Source organism: Mastomys coucha, unplaced genomic scaffold (genome assembly GCF_008632895.1).
Source record: "Mastomys coucha isolate ucsf_1 unplaced genomic scaffold, UCSF_Mcou_1 pScaffold8, whole genome shotgun sequence".
NCBI lineage: Eukaryota > Metazoa > Chordata > Mammalia > Rodentia > Muridae > Mastomys > Mastomys coucha.
Window position 1 is genome coordinate 45,014,025 of NW_022196914.1, and position 9,168 is coordinate 45,023,192.

At 38.5% G+C, this 9,168-nt stretch overlaps 1 protein-coding gene across 6 annotated transcripts in view; it reads left to right on the forward strand.

Moving 5' to 3' along the window:
- The window catches only part of Tmem161b (transmembrane protein 161B), a 78,698-nt gene that overhangs the window by 20,510 nt on the left and 49,020 nt on the right, over positions 1 to 9,168 (forward strand). The gene's annotated exons all lie outside the window — the stretch shown is intronic.

Below are 9,168 nucleotides of genomic sequence, written 5' to 3' on the forward strand. Positions count from 1 at the left end.
GGCATCTCTGTGTAACAGTCCTAGCTGTCCTGGTATTGTTTTGTAGGTCGGGCTGACCTTGAACTCTCAAGAGATTTGCCTGCCTTTCCTCTCAGGTGCTGGGATTAAAGGTGTGTGCTACTATTTCTTGCCTCAAGGTTACTTTCTTTTCTGGTCCAATCTGGTATTTTATGTCTGTTGTATCTCTATTAGACATCAACTTTAGGTTAGGAGAATTTTCTACTATTAATTTTGTGATAAACATTTTCTGGACCTTTGAGCTTTGATTCTTCTTCTTTTATTCCTATTTATTCTTAGGTTTGATCTTTTCATAGTGTTGCAGGTTTCATGGATATTTTGTTTCAAGAGGTTTTTGGATTTAACATTTTCTTTGACTGATGTATCCATTTCATCTGTCATATCTTCAGCACCTGAGATTCTCTCATCTATCTCTTATATTCTGTTCATGAAGCTTGCCTCTGTAGTTCCTGTTGGACTTCCTACATTTTTCGTTTCTAGCATTCCTTTAGTTTGTCTTTTTCTTTTTTTATTCTATTTCCAAATTCTGGTCTTAAAGTTTTATTCATATCATCACACTGTTTATGTTTTCCTGAATTTCTGTAACGGATTTATTCATTACCTCTTTAATGGCCTCTTTCATCTTCATATAGTTGGTTTTAAGTTCTTTTTCTTGTGCTTCAGCTATTCTGGGATATTGCATCATGCTGTGGTAGGATAACTGGGTTCTAGTGGAGATATGTTGTCCTGGTTGTCCTTGTGTTTTTATGCTGGTATGTAGGCATCTGGAATTTGTTTGCTTATAGGTGTAGGTGCTGATTTCTAGATTTGTCTTTGTGAGTGTTATGCCCAGATGTTCCTGGTAGGAAATTTTCTATGAATGTGATAGTTATGACCTTTGTGGGTACCAGGTAAGATGTGTTTCTGGGTATTGGTGACTATAGGATATTTCTGGGTATAGATAGAGGTAGGCTAGGAGTATAAGGGGATCCATAGGAGGAAGGAGAACAGAATGTTCCAAGATAATTGCTTATTTTGTCTACTTGGAATGGGAAAGGGGTTGGGGGACAGGCAGTGAAAAGAGGTCACCCCAGAGGGTATGCTATAGTGCTGGGAATGAGACTAGGGGTTAGAGAAGGAAAGATGGCCGCTTCGAGTTTGGGGCTGGGATAAAGCAACAAATGGGGAGAGGGGAGGTCTGTGGGATCCAGAGGGGGTGCAGGCAGAGAAGGAAAGAAAGCTCTAGCAGGCATTCTTTTGCAAAGCTGGGAATGAGGCTGGGATATTGGATCTGTGGAACAGATGGAGAAGAGCGGAGCTGCAGGATTCTATGTGGTTTTCTGGCTTGTGGTGGGTTAGTGTGGGGTACCTGCTGAAGTTGGAGGCTGGAGTACAGTGCTGAGTTGGGACAGGGAGGTTACAAGGGGAAGATTGGAAGCAGAGGCAGGGACAGCTGCCAAGGGTGTTTTGCATTAGATTCGGGGATTGGATTTGGAGGGGGAGAGGAAGTGATGAAGGTTGGCTTACCTGTTTCCCTGCCCCTGAGCTCTCGTGTTCTTAGTAAATGCCTACTAGTGTTGGAGGCTAGGAGAGTGAGATGATTGGGAGAAGGAAGCTTTGGTGAGAAGATCTTTGTGACTTGTTGGGGGTGGGGTTAGAGAGAAAAGGGAGACCTCAGCAGGTTTTCTGCTACAGAGCTGGAGATGAGACTGGAGGATTGGATCTTGAGGGGGGGTGAGAAGAAGCAGAGGTGTGGATCCACCGTCAGCCGTCAGCCAACTTGACTGGAGTGGCCCTTGAGTAAATCAAATGTCATTTCTTGAACCAGACTTTCTCAGACCACCTTTGTAGACTTAATTATTCCCTGAACTTGGAGGGGTACTTAACACTGGACAATGATGTTTGTTTTAGGATTTACCACCTTTTACTTGTAGGTGGTAGTGAAGGAATAGCTAGCATTTCAGTATGAAATCAACATACAGGGTAAGAGATATTATATCCTTTTACATTGAACTTAGATATGGCTTTGTTCTTTGGCCTATGTAGTCTAGAGTATAGCCATGTCAGTTGTATTTACGAGTCAGAAGGAGTAATGTTTCATTAGTTTTTTATATAAAGAAAAGACAAGTTTGTGTTATCAGTTGTAAGTCTGAAGAAAAACAGTTTAAGTAGTCAAGTAAAACATGTAATCATAACTATTTGAGGTCGAATGTATCTTACACAACATAAAAGGTCTACTGCATATGAATTTATGTATTAAGTCTTAAGAGTGAAATGTCCTTCAGCAGTACTTGCTGTTTTCTGTGTCAAAGTCACCAACTTTTGGTACTTGTGTAACTCATACATTAAAACAGTGATTGAATGGGTCCTTAGTAAACTTAATGCTTTATCTGCTTGCTAGCTTCCATTTTCCTGTGAATTAAGTCATAGCACTCACTCTTAGAAACCTGAGTTTTGTCAGTCTGTCTCAAGAAGATTGACTCTGCTTACCACATCAGTAAACAGGTATTTTCTGCAAAGCTGAGGCTGCGGTCAAGTGTCCTTGGGAAGCTTCTCTGAGGCTTTCGAACTGCTTCTTGACATTCTTTCAGTTTACCACTTTCTTATATTGTGCTATATTGTGTTAGCCACCCCAAAGGGAACTTCTCAATGTACCATGAGCCCTCCTCAGCTGTACTCTCTCTTTTTTTTTTTTTTATTTTAGATATTTTCTTTATTTACATGTAAATTTCTCCATTCCCAGTTTCCCCTCCAAAAAACAAAGAAACAAACAAAAACAACAAAAACAAACCCCTGTTGCCTCCCACTTCCCCATGTCTGCCACCCCGCCCTCTCCCACTTTCTGGCCCTCGCATTCCCCTACACTGGGGCACCGAACCCTCACAGGGCCGAGGTCCTCTCCTCCCACTGATGATCGAATCAGCTGTACTCTCTTGTTACCATTTACTCAGGCATACTCAGGTTGGTTTTCTTCTGGAATGGTCTCTCTGTCCATGCCATACATCCTAGTTTTAACTGCCTTTTTTTTTTGGTATTAGAACTTCTTTTTGATTAAGCAGATTACTAACGTGTCTAATTCTGTATATGCTCATTGCCCTATTTCTGACTACTTAGACTTCCAAAATGATATTTTTAATCAAACAGTATATGAGTTAAAAACTTCCCATGTTACAAGCTTTGTTGCCATGACAAAATACCTGAAATGATTAAATACGAAAGCACTTTGAAGATTTACAGTGTAAAAAGTATCCGTCTATGCCAACTGCTCCCTTGTTCTGACAGCGTGCTGAGGCAGGAGAGCACTTGTCATTTCGGTGGGGGAGAGGGGGGCTAAGGCAGATAGGAAAGGGATAGGAACAAATTGTACCTTTTAAAGACATACCCTTAAGGGACTTACTTCCTCTCATCAATGCCTACCCACCTTTTAGTTCCTACTATGTCCCAGTAATGCTATCAAATTATATGACTCCATCACTGAATAAGTTTGAGCCTTCGTTATTCAGGCTAAATTAGATCATCTCTCAATGAGGTCAGCCACCTGGGAATGAGCCCTTTTGAGGGAGTGTTTCATATTCAACCTAGTGCTCCTGTGTTTTAAAGGTTCTTGGTGGGAACTTTGGGAACACATACACACACATTCTTGTTCTCTCTCTCTCTCTCTCTCTCTCTCTCTCTCTCTCTCTCTCTCTCTCTCTCTCTCCCTCCCTCCCTTTCTCCCTCCCTCTCCCTCCCTCCCTTTCTCCCTTCCTCTCCCTCCCTCCCTCTCTCACTTTCTCTCTCTCTTTCTCTCTCTCCCTCTCCCTCTCTCTCTGTCTCTCTCTCTCCCTCTCCCTCCCTCCCTCCCTTTCTCTTTCTCTCTCTCCCTCTCCCTACCTCTCCATTCCTCCCTCTCTCTCCCTCCCTCTCCATTCCTCCCTCCCTCCTTCCCTACCTCTCTCTCATTTATGATTGTCATTTAGCCTGGAATTTTTCTTGCTTGTGAAATTTCAATTTCCATCTTAGGTTTCCTTATTTCTGTAAAACTTTCATATCCAATTTTTCAATTTCTATAGCACTTCCTTATACTGTGCAAGTTTGTGCACAGGTGTTATTTAATACTCCCTTATATCTTAATCTTGGATTATAAATTTGATAACACTGATTCTTTATAATTTCATTCATTCGGCTGTCACATGCTGCACTTACTGTCTACTCTTAACGATTCTAAATGATATTGCTCTGAGTGCTGGAGGTGTAACTGTCAATAAAAACAGGTTTTTGTGCTAAGTCCCTGATCACAGCTAGCAAGATATCAGCTTATATATATTAGAGAGTTTTTTGGAGTTTTGTTTGTTTTGAAATATGTTACCTGTGTAGCCCAGGCAGGATACCAACTTTTTGTAGCCATACCTCACCTCAAGCTTGCAATCTTTCTGCTTTGGTTTCCTGAGATTATAGGCTTGTGTCACCACAACCAGTAGGGCAGCATATTTTTTCTTTTTAGATTTATTTCTGTGATGGTATAATTTGTTTTATAGTGCTTTGTTATTGTTTGAAATTAATTCAATTATCACTGTGTGACAAACACAGACATAAATAGTTCCTGTCACTAAAATAAGAAATGCAGCTGCCCTGTTTCCTGCTTGAACTTCAGGTCCTCTTCTCACATTTGAGCCACCTGCTTAGCGCTGCTGGGCTCGTCTATATTTGTTCTTGCTCTCCAGGAGACGTTTTCTTAACTACTCACCATATCGTACCATGTTTTATGGTATTACAGCCTTAAGTTTAAATTTTAAATCTGATAGTCTCGCCTTGATACTTAGTTTTGGCCTTCCATCTTTCCCATACAGCAGTTAGCACTTTTGATTGACAAACTACTGCCTTTTGAATACTGCTTCATGAATTGCCCTTCCAAAGTGACCTGTCATAGTTTTCTTTTCAACTTCTTTCCCCTTTGTTGTATTGTTATAGAATGACCATCTTCACATCACTTTTGAATAGAATATGTACCTCTCATCTAAGGGATGTGCTAACTGCTTATTAAAGGTCAAGACCATACAGGTTTTCTTGTTGGTAGTATTCTAAAGCACCATGCAGTGGCTTGTTCCTGAGTACTTATTAATTAAGTGAACTTAATAGACTTTAATAGAAGAATCATTAAATTTGAAATTAGGTACCTAGGTTCAACTTAAGTCTATAACCAAGTAGTTGTATGATTTAGGTCATTTAAATTGGTTTATTTTGTTAATTGTCTAGAGGTTTGTTAAGTCCCTAAAGTGTGAATTCTTAAGTTTTGTATTACTCTAGGTTGAAATGATATGTTTTCTGTTCTTTTGGAGTAAAATGATTTTTACATGTTTAAGAAATCTGCCCCCACATATCTTGCTTTCAGCCATTAAACATTTTAAACTGTGGAGAAAAAAAAAATTGTGAAGGTCGATGTGTAATAGCCTTTCTCCTTTTTGTTGCCTAACTTACTCAGGAGATGATAATTGGAACCATTTGGGGTGATGTGAGTCCCAAGTTTACATGCAAATATGCCTTCTAATAGTAAGCAGTGTGTATTTCTTTTCAATTTGTTTGCCAGCAGGAGAGCTACTTTAATGAAACATAACAATGTCAGCTTCACTGAAGGTGACATAATTTTCAAAGTTTGAAATTTAAAATTGCAGCTTGTTTGTATTTCTCTTTTGAAGTTTTGTTTCTAGTGTTGACAAGCAAAGGAAACTATTGGTATTTGGTATTTTTGATTTCTTGGAGAATTACTTAATTTTCATTGGTAAGATTTTTTTTTTTAACCTACTCAGAAACTATTACTAAAATTGAAATGGTCATTCTAAACAGTAGATGTAACTTTTCCTCGCTCTTCGTGGCCTTAGGTTAGAAGACTTAGAAAGGTTCACTGCAATTTACCATAGACTTCATATCCTCTTGGGTTCCTAAACTGTTTTACAAGTTAATTTTCCTAGTTCCAATGGTCAAGGGAGTTTGAACAGAGGCAGTGGATACAGATAGAAACTGTTTGACCAAGTTATTATTTTAAGGCCCCAATAAGACCATTAAGACAGCATGGTGGAATGTTTGAGATTCAGCTGTGACAGTCTTTGAAGCTTCAGTACATCCATTTAAAAGTTTTTTGTTGTGTTATTTTCTTAACTCCATAGTTAAATTTCTTTAAAAATATCCCGTTAAAGAAATTTAAAAAAAAAATCAGAACATTTAAGAGACTCGAAAATGTTCAAATCTGATAATAATACTGCAGTTGCTCATACTGTACAACTTGATCTAAGTTAGTACTGGTAAAATAGTAAATTAATGAGACAATTCTCCAAAAATTAGAATTTTGACAGTGTACTTCACCTATATGTGTGTGAAAAGAAGAAACTATGGTGAAATCTTTTTCACCTAATTTTAAAAGGACCTCTTTCTATAGATCCCTGCTTTCGGGTAAAAGTGATATTTCCTTTTGTATCATATATGTAGTCATCTAACAGGCACACCTTCTAGGAAAGACTTATTGATTTCCTTTAGAAAGCTGAAAGATTCCTGTTAGGTAATCATGTGTTTAGCACAGCATGTGGATGAGGTTTTGGAAAGCTATTTTCAGCTTCATTTCAGAAGAGGAAAGTGACATAGTAAATTGAACAGATGAGAGTTTCACTTTTGCATAGAATAATTTGTACATAAACTAAAATACTGAGACTATACCAGCTTTGCCTTTCTCAAGGTGAATCTCAAGTCTGTCTTTGGCTTCATATTTGATCAGTCTTTCACTTTTTCAGCATTATCTCTAGAATGTTTTCTCCTCCCCAGGTACTACACAAAATCATGTCATTCTTTTGGAGCCTGGATTATTAAGCCTGTTTCCCTGATTTTTGTTGGATTAACTGTACATTACATGGTTCACATCTTTAACAGTAGAGCTGTTAACAGCAGTATCTCACTACAGTTTGTGATTTGAAAGAAGAGAAATGATATCTTTCTTCACTTTATCATGTTCTATCATACATCTTTTAGATCAATCTTCCTGCAATACCATTTTATAGCAGTGACTTTTTATTAAATGTGACTAAAATATTGTTTTACTATTGAGGACAGAAGCAACTGTACTGTTAAATTGTCAGTGTGTCTGTGAGTGGCCATATCACTGGCCTTGAGACTCTGGGTTGCTATCACCATTTTCAAGGCCAGTTGAGTGTTGCTCACTTTATCTACAACACTTTACTAACTCAAAACTCCTTTGCCATTTAAGTCTGTAATTTTAAAGAAACCAACCAGACACACTGTTGAAGAATTTTTTTGTGATTACATTCAGAGGATAGAAATTACAGAACTTCTGTTACAAACTATAGGTAAAAACAGTGGAGAATATAAAATGTAGTAATGTAATTATGGATGCACAGTGAAGTGAAAGATGCCTTATTTGTAGTCCAGTTGCCTGAGTTTAAGGCATTAAAACATTCGAGAATAAAGTAGAGTTGAAACAGATTTGATATGCCTTTTAAAAGCAGTCCTGTTTAAGAAACACCTCTCAACTTTTTTATTTGAGAAATTCTGTCTTCTAATGATAGTAATCACTTAGTTTTTACTCTTACCCAGTTCAGTGAAGTAGATTGGATCATTGTCTCTATGGAAACAAAGGTCCAGTGTTTAGTAGATGGTGTGCCAGAGCTACACTGCTAAGTAGATCCAGGAGTTGGTGAGGAATATAGTTCTGCCCTCACACTTCCACACTTAATTCAGTCAATGGTCTATACTCACTCATTTTGCGCAGTCAGTCCCAGACTAAAGAGCTGGTTTTAGCTGTTTTTGTTTGTTTGTTTGTTTTGGGTTTTTTTTTTAGTGTTTTGTTATTGTCTCTGTTTCTTTAGAGATGTGATAGCTCACCCTGGCTTCTGACTCTGAATCGGTCTTCCTGCCTCAGCCTCCTTTGTCATTTACCACCAGGTCTGACTTTGCATATACTGCTCTTTTTATGTTTTTTGAGACAGGGTCTCACTATGTTGCCTTTTGCTTCTGGCTCCTGAGTTGTGCCACTATGCCCAGCCTGATGGTTTTAAAGTTTCGTATTTTGACTCTTAAATTAGAGAATGATGACAAAATCAGTACTTTCACCGTATTTCCTACCCTTAATTTAGTGTTTTTCTTTTTCTTGAAAATATTCCCTTCCACACACACAATATTTCCTGATTATAGTCTCCCCTCCATCTACTCCTCAGAGTTCCTCCCCACTTCCCCTCCAGTCCAGATCCACTCCCTTTCTATCTTTAATTGGAAAATAAACAGGCTTCTAAGTAAACAGTGAAATACAATATAAAAGAAAAACTAACACATTGGAATAGGACAAGACAAACAGAAGGAAAAGAGCCCAAGGAAAGTCACCAGAAACAGGTGTGGATGTGGGGACCCACTTGTTATTTAGGAGTCATATTTTGAAAAGCTAATGAACTGGAAGCTATAAATACGTATAGAAAGGACACGGGGGGGGGGAAGAGGGGGGCGTGGGGACAATACAAATAATAATCACAGGCTAACGAAGAGAGGGGAGACACACACACACACACACTAACAGAATCAATAAACACTGCTCATTGATATCTCTCAACATTAGTGGTCTCAATTCCCCAATAAAAAGACATGGACCAAGAGAATGATCATGAAACAGAACCATCTTTCTACCCCATCCAAGAAACAGACCTTAACATCAAGAATAGACTCTTCAGGTTGAAGGGATAGAAAAGATCTTTCATGCAAATGGACCTAAGCAGCAAGCTGGTGTAGCAGATTTAATATCTGGCAATAAAAACAAAAAACTTCAAACCAAAAGCAGTCAATATAGGGAAAGACACTACATACATATATTTAAATGTGTTCTTCGTAAAGAATACATTTAAAGTCTTAATATCTATGCACCAAATACAAGGATGCTCGAGATAGTAAAAGAAAAACTACTAAGCTTGAATCACATGTTGACCCTCACACACTAATAGTGGGAGATTTTACTGCCACACTCTTGCCAGTAGACAGGCCATCCAGACAAGCACTATACAGAAATGCTAGAGCTAACTGATATAACTTAACGGATATTTACAGAACATTTCACCCAAACAAAAAACAACAGTCGTCGTCGTCTTCGTCGTCGTCACCCAAACAAAAAACAACAGTCGTCGTCGTCGTCTTCTTCGTCGTCTT